The sequence below is a fragment of the Cryptomeria japonica genome, chromosome 10, assembly GCF_030272615.1.
Source record: "Cryptomeria japonica chromosome 10, Sugi_1.0, whole genome shotgun sequence".
Taxonomy (NCBI): Eukaryota; Viridiplantae; Streptophyta; class Pinopsida; order Cupressales; family Cupressaceae; genus Cryptomeria; species Cryptomeria japonica.
Window position 1 is genome coordinate 467,923,422 of NC_081414.1, and position 12,679 is coordinate 467,936,100.

Sequence of the window (12,679 nt, forward strand, 5' to 3'; positions counted from 1 at the left end):
TGTTGGGGATACCGTTGATTGCCTTTAAAAAAAAAAAATTGTCCATTGTCCATATTTTATCCATTTCGCCGAAGATTCTGTGTAGAAATACAAAATTGGATAACTTGAAAGATGAGATTATACCTCCTACAAAGTGGTACAAATTTACATTTTTATTACTTCTATTTTGAAAACAAAGATAAGGCTCGAGAATTTCAAAACATATCAATATTAATTAATAAATAAATAAATGACTCAAAAAATCTTTAAGAATTTAGGAACTATAAGATTATATATTTCTAATAATAGAACAGAAAAATTTCATCAAAAAAAAAAAAATTATTTGGAGAAGTGAAAATTACACATCTTAATACTTTTGTGTCTTGTTTTACACCACTTTGTGTTGTTGTCTTTTAAGCACATAGTCCATGTTCATGTTATTCTTTGATTTGGTACACTTACTAATCCCAATCTCTGTTTAGTGCTTAGAAATACCATTCTACTATGCCCAAATCAATCTTAGCTCTTAGATCAATGTTTATGTGCATACATCAAGATTGCACATGTAATCTTGACGCTCAAGTTCCACGTCACTTGCCAATGTGTGTTGTCCTAGATCAATTCAACCTAATGCTATTGTTACTTGTCCACTTTTGTTAAAAGGTTCAAATTGTGCCCTTCATAGTTTTATAATATGACATCACTTCTAGGTCATTTGAATCACTCAAACTCATTGATTATAATCATATGTTATGTATTGAAACACACACTATCATTAAAGCAAATTTCTTTTGCATCAATCATCATAATTACATTAATGATCTCATCAACAATATTAATGATGACTATTGCACATGGTCCCCTAATTGGGCATTTATTGCTCTTCATCTATTCTATCAATTCTCAAGCTACTTATGCATCTCTTGTTCATGTTGCTTGGGGTCTTCCAACTTGTTATAAAACTATTGAATAGGTCACAAAGTTTTAATTGCAATTAAAGAATTCTTGAGGATTCACCATCTTTATGGTAAGTACCAATAGTGCTTCACAAATCAACAAGCCTTTGATTGCTAGGTACAAATACATGCATATAGATTTATGAAGTCTAGGGACTCTGAGTTCATGCCTAAGATTTTTATGATTAAGGCCATGCAAAAGTTTAAGACTATGGATTTTAGGATCGCTTTGAATTTTGTTGTTCTCTTTTAAATGCATCCACTTCTAAATGAGTTTGAGCTACAATTTAAAAAAAAAAAAAATCAAAATAATAAACAAATAAATTTGTTAATGGTTAGGACTACCCAAAAGGTTCAAGGTTACATTTAGGAGATTCAAGGCTTATATTTGTGGCCTTGATCAAGGTCTTCACATAGTTTTGAAATCTAGTGTGCGTTCATTACTTATTTCTTTTTAGATTTAGTCTTAGATTCCAAATATTAGGTATTTGTCGTTGTCCAATTAGTCACCTCCAATTATGTGTTTGAAAAACTTATTTATTTGGGCTAATTGTGATTTTAATTGATTAGCATGCATATTTTTGTGGGGGTGTTTTATTCTTCTACATATTTTGGTGACTCCATAGCTTGCATGCCTATCCTTTAGGATCAGATATTTTTTTCTCTATTGGACATCTATATGCTTTGATTTTTAATTAAACTTGTTTTTCTCCTTGTACCTACAATGCGTCACTTTGGTTTGGTCCTTTGTTGATTGTCACCTTTTGGATCCATTCCATCTTGGTTTGTGTTTTATTGTTAAATTGTTTGATGTATCCTTTCATAATGCATACAAATGATTTACCTATGGATGCTTCTTTCTCATTGTGCATGACCCATTGTGATAATTCGATAGATAATAATAATTGCATCTCTATGTTTTCTCTTTTGATATCCTACTTTTCTAATCCCAGTTTGAATAATCTTGATGATGTTTTCACATGAATGTGCTTTGATAGGTTTAACTCGTATGGTTATGAGGTTAGATATTTTATGATGCATATATGTTTCAAAAACCTAATCAAGGTTATCTTGATCATAAGTACAAGCATGTGTAGTAGGGTTATTTACTTGCATGTATATGAGGTTAGATCAAAGGCTATTTCATGGGCTAGATTTAATGCATCATGTTTGATAACGCTATACCATTTTTCTACATGCTTACAAACTATTATATACTTGTATTTGGCCTTGAGTATGCTTGCTTCATGTGATATGCTAATGGGCCATGTGTGTACCTTTATCTAGTCTAGAAGAAATGTGTTGTGGATGCAAATTTTGCTATGTGAACACTTTGTGGATGCATAATCATACCTTGAGCATGTAATATTGTGTATCTATTGTTAGAAAATGAAGCATTGTGAGCTTAATGTGCATTCTAATCTTGTGCACCCCATTCTATCTTTGCTTATTGATGTAATTGTCAGTTGCTAAAACCCTCATAGTTACATGTTGATGCATGCTTCATTCTGGATTCCCCTATTTGGTTCAAGTTATGCGAGAAAATTAGTAGTAGTAGTTGATGGCCCCCTATTCGTAATAACTAATTGATGAACTTTTAAATTTGACTTATTCTACCATAACTGCCAAAAATAGTAGGTTGTGCCTCCTCTTGATAGTTATTGAGTGTTGTGTTCCTTGTTCAAACTATGTAGACATGTAAAGTGCTTTGTATGGTAAATAAGAGACAATAATCATGTTTTTTAGGATACATCATCATTTACCTTGGAGATATTGTAGCTAAGAATGCATGATAATAGAGGGTAATTGAGTTGTTAGAACACATGCTCCATTCATCATATCATATATCATTAAGTTGTTTACTTTGTAGTTGCTATGTGAGGGAGCATTAGTGTTGTTTGAATGTGTTCCTAGGCTGCTAAACCTTGTTATTTGCATTTGGTGCTAGTTCTTGATATTGGCTCTTAGTATTGCATTTTGGTATCACCACTTGTTTGATAGACTTTGAATATTGTTTATTTGGACGTGTTATGGTGGTTTGGCATTGTATGATTATATAAAAGCATGCTTAGGGATGATAAATATGTATATTGGTGTGAAGAGTTTTGACTCTGCTACCAATGTCATTTAGAGTTTTGTCTATCTTGGTGTGAAGAGTTTCGACTCTACACCATTGTCAATCATGAATAGTTTTGATTATGTCACTGAGTTATGTGTATTAGCACAAAGGGTTTTGATCAAACCACTTATGCTACTCGCAAGAGGTTTCAACCTTACCACTAGAGTTATTATCTATTAGGGATGGACCTTGTTGCCCTTTATCCTCATTAAGCATGTTGGTAGCTGGTTTTGGTGACAATTGATCTTTAACGTAACTCACAACACTTCTCTTGCCTCAAGGAGATAATGATTTCACCAGTGTTGTCTTATGACAAGTGTGTGTTACCATAGAAAGAAAATATTATTTTTGATGTTGGTAAGAAATGAATTTCAAAAGGGGCCGAACCATTTGACAATGAAGGAACCCTTAGGTAAATTGAACTAGTACCATGAGATATTGGACAAACAAATCAACCTAACAAAGCAAAACAAAGAGACGCTAATGCGACCATGCTGCCAACAAAACAATGACCAAAAGGTAAAAAATAATAGGTATTCCAAGGGTCCAATCTATGGGATGCAAGACCTAGCCCTATTTAGCCTTGCATCCTTCAATTTGGTATGATATAAGGAGGCAGATTTGCAAAGATCTTTCTTTTATCTTTATATAATAGTTTAGGAAATATTATTATTATCTAAGTCAACAAAACAAGTAGAAGAGATTACATTCTAGAGGCCTCAACTATGTGTGTAGTAGGAATAAAGGATTGTTGAGCTTGACTAGGTTGACTATCATGAGCAAGTTGAAATAAATCCAAAGTTGATTGCACAACATGTTGAGTAATCAGAGTAGAAGATGGTTGAATTCGCTAATATGAATTGATGAAGCAACATGAGTGGGACTTGCTAGAGTCACATCATTGGCACCAACATCTTGAGAAGAATCATCATCTTGAGAGGAACAATTTACCAAAAAGTAAAAAAACATGAATAGTTAAGTGATATATGTTGGCATTCTTCCACTAGGTATAGTGTCCTTGCATTGACGAAGTGGACAATATGTAGCTAGGTGTTTGATGTAAAATATTGTCTAGATTTGAAAGGTACACCCTTGTAATCAAACAATTGAGGCAAATCTTTTCCCCACCACCAAGACATCCTCCCCATGAAGAGGCTTGGAGTTTATGTTTTAGATTTTTCCACGGGGCCAATTTGCATGAAATTGGATAGATGATTTCTTCCAACGAAAGTTTTTTTGGGCACGTGATTTTTTTATGTGATTGGAGTAAAATGCTTACAAGATTACCCAAATTTGGCATGCCTTCATAATGAAATTCAATTCAAAAAATAGAAAGATAATGGAAAAATATTATATTCATTTCTCTTTGTATACGAAAGCCATTATATGTTGTGATGGTACGTTAGAGATACAAGTGTAGGCCAATAAAATTACTCTTGAAGTTTGTCCCTTGTATAGACTTATTGAGTACTAGGTCAAGCCCCTTGTATTGCTCCTTGTGTTCCACTTTTTCCTTCCAATAGTGATGCTTCTTCATGAAAGCATCTTCAATGTCATGCCACAATATTCGTTCAAGTTGAGGGTATCATGGATATGAAGGACCCCTCCATGTTAGTTTCATGGCTAGTCTTTCCCACCATTTGGAAAATCTTCTACCTCTTAGCATGACCATAACATCCTTGGTTGGTATGATAGTAATTATATCGCAATTGGACCTTACTAATTCACTTGTTCTAACAACTTGTGTTGATCCAAAAGATGAAAAAGACAAAGAAGGAACCATCATGGTTGGGAGCACATTCTTGATTCTCAATATCTCCCAAATGGCTAGGGAAAAACCCCTACTAATTATTCCCCTCCTCCCACTAGTACAATTATTACTACTTAGTAGTGTGTTTTTACATTTTTTTGGGCTTCAATTCAATTTTGAGGGTGTGATTCCATTCCACCCATCTTTTATGTTAATTATGTATCATATTTTTACATTTTTTTATCTAGAACTGCATTGGTCATTATAAAAAAAGTACCACAATGATTTCATATCATTGTAGTTTTGTACATCATATCACTTTGAATCTAATTTTTCTAAAAGTCGTCATCTCTAAGCTTATATATAAGCATTTTTTTATTTTTGGTAAAATTGAGTTTTTCTTGTCGTAACTCATAGGTGCTTTCTCCCCACCTATTATCACTACCATCTATGTGATCCTTGCTCTATGTTGTCTTGTATAACCTTTTCCAAATCCATCATGGGCAAGCAAAGTAGAGCGTATAAATAAAAATAGAAGTAATGATGTGAATTTACTTTTATTACCCTTTTGTTTAGAGTGAAATAACCTTATTATATATTGCAACACACAATCAACTTTTTTTAGCATTCTAAAACATTATATAAATAGTATGTCATAATGTCTATCATTTTGAAAATATGTTGTCAAAATTTACTAAAATATTGCACAATTCATTTTTTTTGGAATTTACAGTTAGTAATAGTGGACAATTTAGGTAGCATCCTAAACCTCAAGGAAATGATATATTCTCTTATCCTTCAATTCAAATAGAAAATTTATTTTAATTTTCATATACTACACTTGACTCTGCTTCTACTATTTTTGTAGCTCTCTTACCCAAACAAGGATGTGACTTAAAAGGTAAAAATAAGTCAAAAGCCCAACCGCCTAATTTTGGAAAATAGAACTTACTAAATATTACACACACCTATTCTATGGAAAAAAAAATTGTACGTAAAAATATACAACTAAAATTTGAATTTAATGATGATTAACACCATAAAAAGCTAAAAATAGTAAATCGGCTCTGACCTTAAATATAAATCTCATAATCCAAAACCTTTATACCTCTTCTAACATATTTTATAGTCACTCTAACCCCCCAACATCATTTTTCTCCTTTTAGGTCTCTTTTGCTTGCATTTCCTTGATTTGGATGATCCTAGTAGTTTATTGCAAGTGGGGGTTATGAAACTACCAAAGCAAATTACCAATACAAACTTGTAGGAGAAGCTTCTAGAAATGGTTCTCTATGGGATTTTAATCCATGGCTCTTACAACTTCGTGCTAGCTTCTAGTGTATTACTTCATCATTCTTAGACCCATATATTTAATTTAGCAAGAGTTGTCAATAATAAAGATTTCAAAGGGGATTATAGTATGAAGGTGTTTGGCTCTAGTGTATTTGTTTCACTATGGAAGGCATGGTCACAGGTAAGGAGGTTACTCCCCTCTAAGGATGCAATAGGCAGTTCTCCAGCATATATTGTTGTGGATAGATCTATTTGGTGGGGGGTGAACCTGAACGATAAACCCCTTGCTTTGACTCAAACCTGCTCTGCTAAGATTTGGAACGATAAAGGTATATCCGTGATTAGCAATGTACTGATTGACAGCCGACTTGGCTCTTGGATGGAGATTAAGTCCAAATATGAGATCTCTGCTTCACAAAAGGAAACATACTCCCTCATTGGTAAGGCTACAGGTTGTTTTTTCCCTGGTAAGATTTTGGATACTCTTTTTTTTGAAACAACTTAAATGGCTGGATGGCTCTCCATTTTTGGAAATTTCTACTAAACAAATATACTTGATGCTAAAGGAGGATTACTCAATCTTCTCTAGAGTTAATCAAGGTTGGGGTGTTGACTGGCCTAAGTCCAGGTGGCAAATTATTTTTGATTTCTTTTGGCATTCTCCCATTGAAACTAAAAAATCTTGTTTTAGATGGCTCCTTCTGTTAAAAAAGCTAGCTGTTGGTTTCTTTTTATCTGCTAAGGGTCTCATGTCTATTAAGTGTGTTGTGTGCAATGTCCAAGAATCCTTTGAGCACCCGTTTTTTGAGTGTGAGTTTGCCCGTGGTGTGTGGTCCATTTTTCTTGGCCCTTCTATTGTCTGGAACCACCGGCTTGGTCTTTCCTAGAGTGAGGTCCTTGCTGGTTTTGTAGAATCTTTTGACCTTAAGATGAACCAGTTCTGGTCTGTCTTTTCTTGTGAGGTGTTGTGGTTTCTTTGGAAGGAATGAAATGGAGAGGTTTTTCAGAACAAGAGGAGGAGGCTTACTGAGTTTAATAATAAACTCACACATTTCTATATTATGTCACATGTTTCTACTGTCTTGGAGATCTCTAAAGACAGATTCATGACCTTGGTTCGTGAGTGTGCTCTGCAGATTTACAAGGAAGATATCCAATCTGTCCAGTACTTCAAGAAACATATGGATATGTTGCATCCAAAGGAGGTCGAGGTCTTGGTTCAGTACATGCAGAAGCTCAAACTTGAAGATTCAGATGTGCTTCCCCCTAGAACTGAGGAGAAAGGCACAAGAGAACAGTGAGCAGGGTGGCCTCTTTTTGTTACCTTTAGATTGGCCTATGAGGCATTTTGTATTAATCCTTCTTATATGTTGTTCATATTGTAATACATAGTCATCTGACACAGGGCTACGACCTGTTTTGATATACATGTGAAAAAAGATATTGTATAAAGCAAGAAATAAAAGAAAAACAATGCAAAATATATGTAAAAAATAGGGCACCTGATACTATGATGTATATGTTCTGAACTATTTTAATATAAAAAATAATAAAGATTTCAAATTTTCATACCTAGAAATAATATGCTAATGTGTCATCTTAATGAGGTTTTTAGTCTCCTAAATTCAACAAACTGAGAAAGGCTAGGTTAAGATCCAATTATGTATGTGTTTCTCTTCTTGCATGGTATCAATTGAGCTACATTAAGGAGAGTGTTTATTTCTCTTTCTCATAATTAATTAACATCAAACATAAAATTTTCAAATCCCAAAATAATTTTAAATAGTAATTCTATCGATTCTTATAATATAATCCAAACCAAAACACACATGATAGTCTACCCCAAATAATGAAAAAATCTATAAATTGTCATTTTATAGTTTAATTCCACTTTATTTATAATGTTAAGCTTTAATCCTAAATATTTTTTTAGAATTCACCTTCTTACATTTACAAACTACACCCAAGGTAGTTTTCAGGTAGTTTTCATGTAGAGAATCAACCAATACTTTTTTGAGGTAAAAGGGAGGAAAATGCTCCACAAAAATAAATTACAAACTTTAGCATCCATGTAAAACCAATTTTATTTAAAAGATGTGATATCATCACAAGTTAAATATTTCTTTTGAAAACCTTTTTTATAAGTCACAATATAAAAGTCAATTTGTTAATAAGGCCTATCAAGCATTTGGAAAGTACATGATTTCTTTACCATAGTCCAGTTTTATTTCAAAATTTCATACTTAATCCACTTAAACCATGTCGGTTCCCTTCATGTTTAATTGTAAGTCTAGATGTTAAATAATATAAATTATAAAGTATGAAGTAGATGTTAAATAATATAAATTATAAAGTATGAAGTATAAACAAACAAATGAAATATTAAAAATTTAAAAATTATTAGTAATTTATTTAATTTTAAAAAATAAAGATGGACGATGTCGTTAGGCCTCTAGACGATTTTGGAGAAGGGAGTGATAACAAGGTGGAGTCAGCCTCGCCAAGGAGTAAGTCCTTTCGTGAAGCCGTTACTGGTAAGGAAAACCCTAACCTATCTACTAAAAAATTTGTAGTGGTCTATGAAGGTAGACATGGATAAGGGCAAAAAGGAGATGGAGAACAAAGTAAGCATCCCTCTCATTCGGTTAAATACCTCATCGTTTTCTCTAACAGTGAAATGGCGAAAGCAATTGCTTTTGAATCTAATAGATTAGAGAACACTACTATTTCTTTGCTTCCTTGGACTCCTCAAAGATTCCATCTAGAAAATTCCTAGATGATTAGGTTTCTAATGTGTGGAACAAAAAGTTAGGGATTATGGTTACCTTTTGTCGAATGATTTAGAAGGGTTAATTTATATTGTTCTTTAAATCTCATGAAATGCAAGCTAATATTATCAAAACTAATTTTGGATAGTGGGTAACTGTTCATTTCGTGTCATTTCTTGGTCCTCAAATGCCATTGGGGAAGAAATTTTAGCACTGTCAAGCCCTCAATGGCTTACTATTAAGGACATCTCTCTTCTGCTTTGGGCCTTTTTGCCTCAATTAGTGGCTCCTTTTCGTAATGTGCTTAGGGTTGAGGAAACCAGGACCACTCTATTGCACATGGATGGTAGGATTTTGGTTTCCCTTCCCCTTGGTGTCGACATCCCTGATCAACTTAACATTGAGTTGGGCACACATACACATTGTTGGCCTATTGAAACCCTCAAGGGATTAAAAACTTGCTTCTTATGCAAGAGAGAAGAGCATGTTAGAAATAATTGTCCCATTATTAAGAAAAGTGGGTTCTTATCCAGTGAAAACACAAGAGGATAATATTACAGAAGCCCAATCCCCTTTGAGTGCTCCTACTGCTATCAACACCCTTGATGAAAGTGTCTTTGTGGGTGAAAACCTTAGTTCCCCTAAGACTCGGGCTTTGAGTGTGGCCCCCTCTATGCTCCCCAAGCTTGTTGCCCCTAGCCTTGACCCTGTTGTTCAAGAAGTTGTCAAAACTCTCCAATCCTTGCCCTGTTATTAGCTTTGTTGAATTCTCCACCCCAACCCCTTTTCAATCCTTGCTGAGTCTTGTGACAAACCCCCTCCTATGGTTATTGAATCTACTTGTAGTCATTTCAACCCTAATGGAATCAAGGAAGGTCCAAGAAATGCTCAACAAATTGTTTTGGATGAGATTAAAACTAATATTGCTCTAAATAAAGATAAAATAGTAGAGATAATATGCCTAACAGTAGAATTTCTTGTTATAGTTTAAAAGTTGGAAATAAAAAAGTCTATACTAGCATTGAATCCTTAATAGTTAACTTGAAAATGGGTCTTTGGTGAAGACCCTTGTGTCAAAATTTGAGATTGGCCTTTTGTAATGTATGAAAATGGAATCAGGGAGTATTAAGACCTAACTCCACTATTTATTGGAATATGAAAGCACCTAAAGGAGTGATTCTCTTTGACTAACTCTTGTGAAAGAGAGCCAAGGAATACTTTTAGCGTTTCTATTCCTTTGCTGCTATGAAAGGGGATGTGAAAAATATGGGAGGATGTGAAACTATGCAAAGAAGATGAATACAAGTGACTAAAATAGTAAGACTAAGATTGATAATTTAATACAACTGAGACAACAAGTACAGATCTAAAAACGAAATTGTGTTGTGCACCTGTGACAGAAAATTGGGTTGGATCTGACAAGACTAAGGTGTTGGGTGTTGTGGTCCCAGTAACTTAATTGATCTGCAAATAAGGAATCTACAACTTGAGTATGTTTGAGAGCTTCTTGTCAAATTTGAGGTTGATTGGGGAGGACTGGGGCGTTGGGCGCCCTAGTCCTGGCGGACGAGGGCGCTGGGCATTCTGGTCCAAACACTTTCTATTGAAATTTGGTTGGATGCTCTATCTCTAGGTCTTGAAGTTGTTCTGATAATCCCAACTCCGTTGGGTACCTGTAATTGCACACATGAAGGAAATAAAGGGGGTTGTGGATAGGGGTTTTCCTTAGGTCAAACCTTGGGTTTTGAATCAACCCTAATTGAAATGGAAATTGAACTTGAACTAAAATGGAAAAGCTTGCCTTTTGAGGGCAAGGTTGAAATGCTTGAATGTAGATGATTATTCCTTCAATAGGTGATGCAATGTTCCTAGGATAAGTCCTTCATGTGTTGATGCAATAACATGATAAATCACACTAAATCCATCATGAAATCATAATTGAAACATAAGTTGAAGATGCCTTGATGTAGCTTGTTGCTCCTTGAATCAAATCTACTCTTGAATTGATGATAATGTTTGCATATAGTGTAGTTGTCGAAATTGAATCGAGAGGGATGCCTTATAGGGATTTCATAATTTAAATCACCTTAGGCCGAATCAGAATTCATAAAAATTGACACAAAGCGGGTTTTGAATATTATAATACTGCCAAATTAAGCTCCCAAAATTAGAGGAAAAAAGGTTGGGACCAGAATGTTGGTTGCTCTGATATGGCCGACTTTTTTTCAATTTTCTAGGGATGCGAGATATCGTGATTATAAAGTCAAATCCAACACAGTGGGTCAATCCAAGGTGTTTAGATAATTGAAAATGTTCTTTGAAGATTCAAATTCGGATATTATTAGGATTAAATAAATTAAAATAAAAAGGGGCACGCCTACGACAAAGGGTGCAATTTTATGATATGTGAATTGTTGAGATAGGACTTTAGATTTAATTAAATTAATAATTAAATGCCTAAAGAAGCCTTATAAATATGATGGGACACACTAAGGCGGGTGCTAAGCTAAGCTTGGAATTGGACAACCCTAATTATGGTTGTACGATTTACGATGCTACATTGAGCCCTCACTTTAGCAAAGTATGATCTTACGATCATACTCTCGGTAAAGTAGAAATGAAGAGATAGAGAATTTGAGAGCAAGACATACTAGGGATAGGATAATACTAAGGGATGATCAATCCCCCAAACATAGGATCCTATCTATCCATACAAGTAACCTTCAAGTATAGAAAAAAGCAAGCAACATTAGTACTAAAACACAAAGCTCCAAGTCCACTAGTTGAAGAGACCTCGATAATCAAAATGTCTCAACCATTAATATCATTCTTGGCATGTTATTACAAGAGCACAAGTGGACTTATAGAAAGAACAAGAACATACACAATTTGAAAGCACAAGAAACCATGATCCAATGCTAGCAAATGTGTGTTGTGCTATGGGTTCATGGGAGAGAAAGAAGGAACATGAATTCCACAGGCTAGCAAGTTGCATCAAGCTAGGTGATCCATGTTGGGGAGGAGGGTCAGAATAGTGTAGTTGTGTTTTTCTAGTTCCACTCAACTTGTTGCATATGTTGTTGTCTGGTTTCAAGCATGAAGCATCTCGTGTAAGACTTTGCTTTGTTTGGTTTCGAGAATAAACACCCCGTATAAGACAAATGATGCATAAAATGAGGACGAAGCATGATGATGCAACAACCCCATGTTGATAAATGAAACGAGGATTAAGTATTAGGATGCAATAATCCCATAAATGATGGACAAAATAGGGATGAAACATGAGTATGCAACAATTCCATATTGATAATTGATAGTAAAAAATGCAACTAGGAGGCCATATATATGCCCCCCTTAAGATGTCAACATAGTACTATGTTGATGTCTTAAGGTAGATAGAAACAAGGAAACCCACCTTCAACACCAAGGAGATATTTGCTTATCAATAATGTGTGCATTCGAAGCTAGAAAGAAAGACTCTTGAATAGGATTTGTTTCTTTAAGCAAAGAATAGATAATTGTATTAGAAATATCTTGCAACAAATGTAAAGGGATCCTTTTGAGGGATGAATGATTAACAAAGGAGGAAGAGATATTTGCATAAATATATCTACTTCCAAGAGTAGAGGGGATCCTTAATAAAGATGGCATCTTGGAAGAAAAAGGTGACTAAGAATACACACCTTCTCCAATGCTTAGGAAATAGTGGATTCTTAAGATTGCACACTTTCACTAAGGAGAGATTGTTCATAAAAGATGTACCATAAACAAAGAATAGATCCTAAAAAAGGAACATACATGCATGCATATAAAG